The following is a 12339-nucleotide window of genomic DNA, read 5'->3' as shown; positions in this document are numbered from 1 at the left end:
CCATTGCTATTTTGTATAATACGTCTGTATATATTGTAGAAAATGTATGGTCGAAGAAATAATAATACACTATCTCTAGTGTTTTAAAATTTATTCAGTACAGTACCTGTGCCTGCATGGTGTTACTTTGCCATGTGTTGCCCTATATTCAGGGTTCAAGCTTTCCCTTGTTTGTTTAAGGGGTTTATGTATAAATATATTTTATGCCTTTTATTACAAGTCCTGTACTCATGACTTTTGCGATGGCATTTTGTTCTACTTATACTGTAAATTATGCATTATAAAGAGTTTCATTTAAAGAAAATTACTTGGTACAATAATTATTGTAATTAAGAGATGTAGCCTTTATTAAAATTTTATATTTTTCAAATTAATATTGTCTGATTTGTAATGTCTTAGGTTTATGGTTTTGAATGATGGTAGCATCTCAAGGCCCTGCCTGAGCTCTGATCCCCGTTGTATTTATGGGCTATCTCTGCCCTGGATAGCTGCGATCTAAATAGACAAGACAGACAAAGAGTCAGGGAGAGGAACTATTACTCTTATGAGAGATGCAGTAAGAGCTAAAGGCTAAAATTTTCACACACACAGTCCCATTTTCAAAAGTAACATGAGCACGTAGGAGTCTAAGGACATGTCTATGGGGGGAGAGGGGAGGACACTCCAGAAAGTTAAGGCAAATCAACTAAAGGTGTGAAGTCAACCTGCATCAATTAAAGCCTATTAATCCCCTATGTAGATGTCTCATTCAGGAGTAAAGTGGCCTTAGATTGCTGTAACTTAATCCTCCTCCAGGTAAATCTCATTGCCTAAATCCTACAGATTTTCACTCAGTGATTTAGGAGCCCAAGGGAGTTGCCCCATGTTCCCACAAGAAGCCTATGACAGCCAGGAACTGAATCCAGATTGCCTGGGTGCCTGTCTGATGCTTTAACCACAAGCTCCTCTTCTCTCACGTTATGGTGCAGAAACTTGTTTTAGGGATGAACAAGCCTCATTAGGCCCTATTCATCATCCCTGGTGGAAGTTACTGGCTTCAGTCGTGTTACACCAAGGATGAATCTAACTCCAAGCAATCACCGACAGGCCTCCAAGTCTCACACAAGTAACTCTTGAAGAGTGATCATGGGAATGCCTTCGGTCCGTTGTGTTAATCTTTTTCTTTTTGATATACCTGGGGCACCTATTGCTTTTTCCCCCACCCTCTTTTTTTTTTTTTTTCTCCCATGTAGTTTAAAGTATCTGGGTTATTTTGTGTGTATGAAAAGACTTCATTTAAAACATCAGTAAAACTTCTATCAAAGGGCTCAACTTCATACCGAGTACACAGAACTAAGAACTGAATCTTTCAGTTAAAAAAATCAAAAAGCTGCAGGTGGTGTTGCACATTTAAAGGCATGGTGTCTTTTATATTAAACACCTTTTTGAAGTTCATGGGGTTCATCTTAATTGATAAGCTGGACATAACGGATGGGTAGGGAGACTTCAGCAACATAGGGGAAGAAAGATGGTTTTTTTTTTTTCCTTCCCCTTCCCCATTCTACCATCAAAAGTTAGGAACTTAAGCATAGTACAGTAATATTTTTCTTCTGCTATTAAAATGAATCACACTGTGCCTAATTCTTCTCGGGAAGATAAATGTGTTTGAGGCTGCTTGAAGTCATTCACTGCCATACAAGCCTTTGCATCTTTTTATCAATGTTCCAAAATACTCACCTCCGTTTTTTTTTTCCAGATGTCTGTAGACACAAAAAATAAAATGGCTTCAAATACATGGCAGGCTGTTTAGCGGAGATGAAAGGGTATTTGAATAGTCTTTTAAAAATGAATGAAAAGTGAACACTCTTCTGTTTCAATTATAAGTGGGATGTGGAGATCATTAGACACCACCTTAATGTGACACTTTGAAAGTGTTCAGCTACTTTGACTTGTTCAGAAACCTTGTTTTAACTTGTCATGGGGTGCAGAGAACCAAGCCGCAAAGGTGACCATGAAATGAGAGACCAGCATGAGACATGGCTGTCTACATGAGAAAGTTGCACTGCTCTAACTTAATGGGTGAAATTAAGTCAATCTCATTAAACTGGCCGCTGGGTGCCATACAAGCTTTACCTCACCACACCACTGAGAAGTACGGAAATGCTATTCCCATGGCACAGAGGGGGCACTGACAAGAGCCAGATTTTTAACGGTATTTAGGTGCCACGTGACTTGCCTCAGATCACACAGGACGTCTATGGCAGAGCAGGGACCGAACCTTCCCAAGTTCTAGGGTAGTGCCCTAATGATGGAACCATCCATCCTTGTCTGTGCTGCCTTCAAAGCTGTGATTGCAACTCAGGTTGGCCTCTGCATGCTAGCTTTAACTAGCTATCATGGTTAACTACAGCAGTGAAGATGTGGATGATCAATACCAGTATGTACCTAGGGTCCGGGTGGGTGTGTACACCTCACGTTGCTGTAAACACTGTTATTTTTAGCTATGTTAGTACCAGTAGAGCTAGCATGGGGCTGCCTACCCATGTTGCAGGCGCACCTCTGATTTATAGACATACCAAAGACAGATGCTCTCAGGATATAAGAGTGGCTTACATTGGTTTAGCTTAAGAAGGCTATTAAGAACAGGTTTAACTCAATCAAAATAAGCTGCTCTTACTGAAGTAGGTGTTTCTTCTGCAGTTTAACAATATCAGTTTAAATGCAGTTTCAAGTTATGCCATTGCAGCTTTCTTGTGTAGAAAAGCCCTTATTCTTAAATGTATTTGACTGGTAAACTGATCCGACAAGCTCCTGCCGAAGGCCAGTCCAAAGTAGGTGCTGGGCTGGTTTGAAAAGTCATTGATGCTAGTTAGCCAAACTGTTTTACTATAGCCACCCTCCATGGCCAGATTTTTTTGTGGGGGTGGAGGGGTGGGGTTGTTCCCAAAGGGGTAGCGTCTAGTATGAAACATTTTTCTGCAAACACAAACAATCCCCCAGATATGGTGCCAACAGAATACATGGTGCAGCCACAACTGGTCTACAAACTAAAATCATGTTAATACTTAGAACTCATTGAGCTTTTTTCTGTTTTAGCACATGCCAGAATTAAACATTCATTAAACCTTGTGACACCCCAGTGAAGTAGGTAAAACCAGAACGTGCTAAACTACAGTGTGGTTTATAATTGGTGGTGTGGCCAGGGCAACTGTCCCAGTCTGTAGCTCAAGAGCACTTCAAAGGGAGTTATGATCCTGCTGTAAGGTGGTTTGTGTTCCAACAACAATAAGGAACTTGGTTACAACGTAATTAAAATGTGTAGATAGAACCATAACGGTCTCCAATAGCTGAGCTAAATAACCAAGTTATGATCCTAGGCTTTATATGATTCCAGGCTTTAATCTGGTACTAAAACACAGTTAAAGGCCTTTTCACACTACCCATTTAAGTTGTGTTGCCTCGCCATTTTCTTCTCTTGTGGTTGTAGTGTGGGGAGTTACCCTTCAAGAAGGTCAGTTGATGCTGGGACAGTGGCTTTTGGTCACAGGGGGCATGTTCTCACTGATGGCATAATGTTCCTTGGATCCTCTGGCAGTGAAGCCTGCTTTTTCAGGTGCGTGACAATGGCAACAGCTGCTGATAATGATCAGCCATGAGATAGCTGGTCCGGCACGTCATGAACTGCATCACACATTAGACAGGTGCTCCTTCCCTTGCAGGCCCAGATAAACAGTAAAGCTGAGTGCTCTCCATTCTGTTTGACACAGGAAGCAAAGCAGTGAAAAAAATGTAGCATCCCTGCCTCGAAGGGGCAAGGAGGGGAAAAACTTCTGATGCTCTTCCAGCAGCTAGGATAGAACATGCACTAGCCAAATATAAAATAATCATGATCCAGCGCGTTGCTTTGCAGCAGAAAATCAGCACATGAAACTGACCAATGATAGTGCAACACCATTACAGACATGGTAACACCTTGGTCTGTGATGCTTTCGTTCGAGATGGTTGCGGAGCACTGCATTAGACAGTATTTCCAGTGTGAGTAACCAGGCTCTTCTTTGAGCTGTGACTATGTATAATTTAAACGCGTGTTCCAATCTGTTCTGCCGTGTGCAAATAGCATGTATTTTTAGGTGGCTATGTAGCCCACTGGTGACTGTGTGTTACAGGTTTCCCTCTGTGCTGACCCCACATAGGCTATGAGTTGTTACAGCCCCCTCACTTCAATAGCATTGGCTCGCTAGCTCAACTGGAGTGCATGCTTTTAGCTCTGGAGCATAGGCACCGACACCATGGGTGCTCTGGGGCTGGAGCACCCACAGGAAAAAAATAATTGTGGCCCCACCAATCAGCTCCTTCCCCCTCCCCGGCAGCACCTCCAGCCTGTCGACGATCAGCCGTTCAGCATCATGCAGGCAGCAGGGGGAGGTGGCGGAGCAGGACATTCGCTAGAGGCTTTCCACAGTACCATCCACTGGCCGCTCTCAGAGGCCCTTGAATTAAGCTTCACAGTTCTCCCCTGTGTGGTAGATCAGTACTAACCCCATTTGATGAGGCATGTAACTGAAGCCCAGCTTGGGTACGTGCCCTGCCCAATGTCCTGCCACCACTCTGTAGTCGAGTCTGGAATAGAAGAACCAAGACCGCCCAAGCCTTCTGTCCTATGCTTTACGCACAAGCGCATCCTTTCCCCATTTAAAATGACCCAGGGCATGGGGGTTTCCTCACTTTATCCTCCCACTTCCCATAGGCAAGTTCCATGCATGTAACGGTTAATTTGCCTGCGTTTTCATGGGCAACTATCAGGCTGGAGGCTATCGCTAACTGTGGAAATTTCCTCCCCCGCCACCAATAACATTGCAACTCTCCCCACCCTTCACCCTTCTTTTTCCGCCCCTTCATTAAATCTTTTTCTAAAGCCGTTTATTCCCTTCAAGTTATGATTCAGATGTATCCCTGGATTAGGCTAAGGAAAGCTATTGTGTTCACATTTTGCTTGGCTTGTGTAGGAGCTTCATTTTCTGTTCTTTCACTTTCCATTAAAATCACATTAATGAATCTAAATCAAACACACACATCCATCCATTTCACAACAGTAGAAACCCTGGATTCATTTTAGAAAAATACCAGGGATATTGTGTCTTTAAAATAAGAATCATATTCCAGCGCTCTCAAACATTTTCTCTATTAATCATATAGCCCAGGAAACACCCATACAAAGGAGGATCTGACTGGCTGAAGAACTATTTAAAGCAAAGCCTTTCTCTCTTCCCCCCCCCCCCCCCGCCCCCCACCATCCTCCAACCCTCAGAAAAAAAAAAAAAAGATCAGAGTAGTTATGGGTATTGAAATCAGCCCTAGTTTGGGTTCTTTGAATTCCACAGGGCACTGGTGATGGCCTCGATTTCTGTGAGTGATTTCATTGATGAATATGTGGGCACTGACTGCTTCTTGTCCTAGGCAGCATTGTACTCCTTGGCTCCCCAGACATTTCTTCCTTTACACTTTATTTCATTAGGGCATTAATAATAATGGTTTAAAAAGGCCTGACCTGCATTTCCTCACCTTTAAACTACATGCGCCGTTAAAATTACAGACTCCCCTGTGAGATTATGTGAACGCTCTGATACATTTAGGCTGTAGGAATCTAGAAATCATGTAGTGAGAGGATGTTAATTTTGGACACCAGGTTGAAGTAGTTGCATAGTTTAAGACAGTCTGTGCTGACCTCCCTGGGCAATGCACCTCTTCTCCTTCACAAGAGAATCTATTTATTGGCAAGGCAGTCCATTAGCTCTCACCTTCCATAGTTCAGTGGTTCTACTTGATAAGATTTGATGGGAAGAAATTTTTCAGAAAACAGAAAGAACCTCTGGGATTTCTAGCTTTCAACATTTGTCTTGGGCCCTGCAGGAGTCTGGAATGCTTCTGAACCCTACAGTTCATTCATCTTTGAGAGAGCCACAGGTTCACTCATAATGTACATGCTACCAGTTCATCCTTCTAATCTGTAGTCAGAACACTTTTAGCTACTTGCTTCCACAGATAGCAACAGCACCTTACTAGATCATCTATAGCTGTTGTTCCTTCCAAAACGAGGTCATGGGCACCCTCTCTGATTAGGGCAAAGGTCCTATTTAATTGTTACACTCAAGGAGGTTAACGAAGCCAACTGGGTTTCAGAGTCCTCTAAGGGATGATACTTTAGAGGCCTAGTAGGACATTATAATAATCATTGTCTTCAGTCACTGGTGCAATGACTCAATGTGTGGTCTCATCCTCTGAAGCAACCTTGGTATATTTGGAGGAAGAAGAATATGGGAAGGCAGTTAGACCACTTGTGGTGGCAACCAGATTGGCTGCTGTACAGGGAGATTGGCTGCTAAAATCCTCCAGTGCCACAGCTGGTGAGGACCCTGTCAGCAGACCTGTTCCAGGCAGTGTAGTGTTTGGAGAATCTGGACTGCTTTCTCTTGGCAGGCGAGATGAACATTTCTCACTGAGCAGAGTCTTCAATCTACTTTGGGGACAATGCCAGGAAGATTCTGGTCAGATTGACTGGCTGTGGTGGATCTGTCTTTGGAAGAGGTTAAATGAAACATACATTATCTCCGGCTGGGCAGAGAGTTTTCCATCCTTTCATGGCCTTTTAACCCTGCTCACTATGTTTTGGTCATTTTCTTTCAGAGAGGTTCTAGAAGTGCAGGGAGAAATGGACAACTGGCCCTCTTGACTAGTAAAGCCAGGGCAGGAGGCACTGGGCCCATTTTTGGTAGATATCGTTAATGTCTCTACCTTGAAGGAGAGGAGCCATTGTCCCTCAAATCAGTGATGGGCTAGGTCTATGCTGAAGAAACCAAGGCTTGATTCTGTTGATCTCTTTTCATTTTGATGAAGGTTGCAGGGCAGCATCTTTGTCATCTGGCATCTTCTGATTTCTTTGATCCTGATCTTTATTTTATATCTATGTCTATGTGGCCCCCATAAATAATATAGCACACAGACTGTACTATTCTCAGTGGTCGATGAGTTCTTCCTAGCGATAGACATAGGTTAGGCATCCATGCTGATTCTTTCAGATCTGTCAGCAACTGGTCACGCAGCTGCTCATGAGGTTTTGCTGAGCTGCCTGGGGTAGGGCGGGGAGCTAATTAACTCTTGGGGAATTTTGATTTTTGCACTATTGCTCCTCTGCCTCAGGTGAATCTCTAGTCTCTTGGACACCCCATCAGTGAGGCTGCTGTGGGAGATATTGAGACGGTTTGGCCTATGATGCAGACATTATGCAGCTGAGAAGCAGCTCTATGGCTGCTTGCCATCTTGCCCTGGCTGGCAGCATGGTGTATCCTGCTCTCTCAATGCCCGGCCAAAGCAGAACAAGCTTGCTGGAGCTCAGCTCAAGTGAGATAGAGATCTTGTATGTAAGGGGAAAACTTTTATGATAAGTTGGGCATGGTGCCTTTCATTGCTGTTGAAGGGGATCTCTATCTGTGGGAGCTTTTTAGACCTTGGATTGCTCTTGGATTCCTTGATGCTATTGGTGGCCAGAAGTGGATTTTTTATCTACGGGGGGTGAGGCACATATTATCGTACCTCTCAGTGGGCAAGTGTGCCCCAGATACCCATACAGCAGTGTCTTTTAGAGCTACCCTTGAAGATACAGCTAGCCCAGAGGGCAGCTGCCCACCTGTATGATAATGTGAGCTTCTAGGCATCTATGACACCATTACAGCAAGATTCTAAAGACTCCCGGGAGCAAGGTTGAAATTGGTCAATAAAGCTTCTATGGCATAGGCCCCCAGCTGCTTTAAAGACGGCCTCTTTGCCCACGTGCTACCACAGCATTTGAGATCAGCTGTGGCACTGTGCTAAGTTCCCTAGATTTGCTCTTGTCACCCAGAATTCTTCAGACCATTCTCATCCCTTATGCTTAGCCTGCTTTGTTAAAGAACATGGAATTGCCAGACTGGATCAAACTCATGGGCATATAGTCCAAAACAGTGGCTAGTACCAGATGCTTCATAAGAGTATGCCTGGGAGTAGGTGGCTATTGAATAACTAGCTCACAGAGAAAGTTTCTTCCTAATCCTTGTCACTTATGGCTTATGTCCATAAGGTTTATAATGCTTCCAAAAATGTGGCCTTTAAAAAAATCCGTACTGTTGTAGCTTTGGATTTTCTTTGTTATCTATACAAATGTCCAGCCCTTTTTGAGTCCATTTTTGTTGGAAATGCTTAAGATAGCAGTGGGCTACCTTTTCATTTGAATTTACTTATCAACTTCATTTACGAAACTGAACACAGTGAAAGTGGAAATGAACAATCCTAAAGAAATAACACAGGGGACAAGAAGTGTAACTTCATTACAAAAATCTGATTAAGAAAAATACCAGAGGAGGAGAAAAGGAAATTTACTTTATAGGATTATTCTATAGATGTATATATGTAAATAGATACAGTGCTAGTAGATGGTGTACAAGAATATGTGGTTACTCGATTTGTAGGATACAAACCGAGTAACCACATATTCTTGTGCACCATCATTTTTACAGGACGAATACTGAAAAACTGGCAGGTGCATGGAAGAGGGCGAAGATAATAAAAGGTTTTGAGAGGCCATTGTCTATGTGGCGAGGGTATTCAACTTCAGAATATGTGATTAAATGGTTAAACTGGGCAGCGTTTGTGGTACAGAAGCAGAAAAGCAGGTATGAACATTTTGATTGAGTTTTGTGTTAAGATTCACTCACAGCCCAAAGCAGAACTCAGGGAGGAACGTGCCAGTTTAGACTAGAACTAGAGAAAATGTTCTCAGCAAACTCCTGGGAAGTTAAACCAGCAAATTTCATAAAGCTTAATTCAACGGGTAATGTGAAGAGAAATAATTTTCCTGATGAATCTCTTTCACCCTGAAAGGCCCCTATTACTGGACGCCTTCTAAATAGCAACACACCCGCTATATTTGACATTCCCCAGTATCTTTTGGACCTGTCATTTAATTCCTTTTCAGTTCTTTCATGCCCTTTAGAAAGAGATGGGCCTAAACAAATAGGCTTGATCCTATCACCATCAAACTTTGGTGACATTCATATGCAGGATTTCATGGTAGTCTCTCTAATGTATTAAGTCACCCACCTTAAATGTTAGGAGATAATTCACATCCAGATCTATACTTCATTGCTTTTCAAGATGGGCTTGGACCCAGCTCTAGCAGGAATGACCCAGATGACAAAACAGCCAAATCACATCTCCACGTTTTTCTTCCTTACTGTTTATTTTAAAACAAACAAAATAGGGCTGTCAAATGATTAAAAAAAATAATTGCGATTAATCGTGTGATTAAAAAAAATTAATCACGATTAATCTTGCTGTTAAACAATAGAATACCATTTATTTAAATATTTTTGGATGTTTTCTACATTTTCAAATATATAGATTTCAATTACAACACAGAATACAAAGTGTACAGTGCTCACTTTATATTTATTTTTTATTACTAATATTTCACTGTAAAAAACAAAAGAACTAGTATTTTTCAATACACCACATACAAGTACTGTAGTGCAATCTCGTTATCATGAAAATTGAACTTACAAATGTAGAATTATGTACAAAAAAAACTGCATTCAAAAATAAAACAACATCAAACTTTAGAGCCTACAAGTCCACCCATTCCTACTTCAACCAATCCCTTAGACAAATAAGTTTGGTTACAATTTGCAGGAGATAATGCTGCCCACTTTTTCTTTACAATGTCATCTGAAAGTGAGAACAGGAGTTCGCATGGCACTGTTGTAGCCGGTGTCACAAGATATTTATGTGCCAGAGGCACTAAAGATTCATATGTCCCTTCATGCTTCAACCACCATTCCAGAAGAATGTCCAAGTGTCCAAGCTGATGATGGGTTCTGCTTGATAACAGTCCAAAGCAGAGCAGACCAACAAATGTTCATTTTCATCATCTGAGTCAAACGCCACCAGCAGAAGGTTGATTTTCTTTTTTGGTGGTTCGGGATTTGTAGTTTCCACATCAGTATGTTGCTCTTTTAAGACTTCTGAAAGCATGCACCATACCTCATCCCTCTCAGATTTTGGAAGGAACTTCAGATTCTTAAACCTTGGGTTGAGTGCCGTAACTATCTTTAGAAATCTCACACTGGTACCTTCTTTGCGTTTTGTAAAATCTGCAGTGAAAGTGTTCTTAAAACAAACAGCATGTGCTGGGTCATCATTCAAGACTGCTATAACATGAAATATATGGCAGAATGCAGCTAAAACAGAGCAGGAGACATACATTTCTCCCCCATGGAGTTCAGTCACAAATTTAATTAACACATTATTTTCTTAATGACTATCATCAGTATGGAAGCATGGCCTCTGGAATGGTGGCCAAAGCATGAAGGGGCATACAAATGTTTAGCATATCTGGCACGTAAATACCTTGCAACGTGGCTACAAAAGTGCCATGCGAACACCTGTTCTCACTTTTAGGTGACACTGTAAATAAGAAGCTGGCAGCAGTATCTCCCATAAATGTAAACAAACTTGTTTGTCTTAGCGATTGGCTGAACAAGAAGTAGGACTGAGTGGACTTTAGGCTCTGTAGTTTTATATTGTTTTGATTTTGAGTGCAGCTATGTAACAAAAATAATCTACATTTGCAAGTTATACTTTCACGATAAAGAGATTGCACCATGGTACTTGTATGAGGTGAATTGCAAAATACTATTTCTTTTGTTTATCATTTTTAAAGTGCAAATATTTGTAAAAAAAAAAAAATATAAAGTGAGCACTGTACACTTTGTATTCTGTGTTGTAATATAAATCAATATATTTGAAAATGTAGAAAAACAGCAAGAATATTTAATAAACAATAGAACGCCAATAGAAATGTAACAGTGAGATTAATAGCGATTAATTATTTTAATCACAATTCATTTTTTTGAGTTAATCGCGTGAGTTAACTACGATTAATTGACAGCCCTAAAACAAACTGATGAAAATGGGTTTTTTTAAAGTTCATTATTGTTAATTTGGGACTATTAATTGGTCTGTCTGTCTGTATTCTTTGAGAGTTACTACAGTGAGCTGGTCATCATTGGGGGATGAAGGAGAAGTCATTTGGGACTTTTCTTCCCTATGTGAGACTGCCAAAACAAGGCAAAGGCAACTAGTCACTTATTGTAGCATGTAGAGCCTTTGTGTTTAGAGTCTTTGTAGATTTGCACTGCCTTTAAAAACCTTCACAACTGTCCAACATGGGGTGTTTAATTACCAGGTAAAAGAATTTTTTTTTTGAGACTCCATTTAATTATTTGATTGCACAGTAACCAAAGAGTGTAAGAGGGCTGTAGCCAGAAGGCACTTCAAAGCGATGCCTTGATGTTTCTTAGTGGGCATTAATGGTTTCTGAAGGCAGGAGATTGTTTAAAAAAATATTAAAACCCTCCTCATGATCCCACCAGCAATCTCAAAAAAATGCATAAACACTGGAGTCCTCTGCCAGCGAGAAGAGAAAAAAAAAGTTCAAAGGGATCTGAGAGTTTTCATGTAAAGTTTAGAGTTTAAGGCGTGACTGTTGGCTATGGAGCCCCACTGTTTGAACTCTTGTTTATTAAAAACAGTTTCCCAGCATTTCACAGAGTTCAGAAAGAAAACAGAAAAGTGCAGGCTTTTTCCCTGTGCAATGTTTAAAGGCTCTATTGATTTCTACCTATATGCTTTATCTTTTGGGTTTTTTTTATCACTTTCAAAAGTATAGCACAATATCCAAGAGACGGCTGAGCAGGGTTTCAGGAAGAGAACAGGCCTGGAATATGGTTTTTTACTCCCAGTATTGTCTTTTTTTTTTTTAAACAAAACACTGGTAAGAATTCACTACAAGTTCTCAAGAGACACAAACATTTGGATGACATCAACATTACCTTCAATAATGAACTGACAATTCTGTTGGCATAACACCTTTTGCTGTCACTATCTACCCTCCCCCCTTCCCTGACAACAAAACTGTTGATTAATGTCTCATCAAACAATGGGACATGGGGAAAAGAAAAGATTGCAATGTCTCTGGTGGGAATTGATCATTCAGCCTATCTTGTCTCATCACTGTAATATGTAGGCACCTCTTTCCTCTTATTATCTACTTGTATCTGGCATCCACTGAGTTAGCCAATCTGATTAGCTCAAAAAGCCCTCCATGAAATCCAGGGCTTTTCATTCAGATTGGAAATGGACAAAGGGGGCAATGGAGTTTGCCGTGCACCAGTGTAATACGATTATGGTGGCTTTGGTTGCTTAAGAGCTAGGGTTGTGACTGTGGCATCAACTAGACCTTCTATACGGTAGCTATATTCAACCCAAATA

This window comes from Eretmochelys imbricata, chromosome 14 (assembly GCF_965152235.1).
Source record: "Eretmochelys imbricata isolate rEreImb1 chromosome 14, rEreImb1.hap1, whole genome shotgun sequence".
Classification (NCBI taxonomy): Eukaryota; Metazoa; Chordata; order Testudines; family Cheloniidae; genus Eretmochelys; species Eretmochelys imbricata.
The sequence above is the reverse complement of the archived record's forward strand: the minus strand, read 5'-3'. Positions refer to the sequence as shown.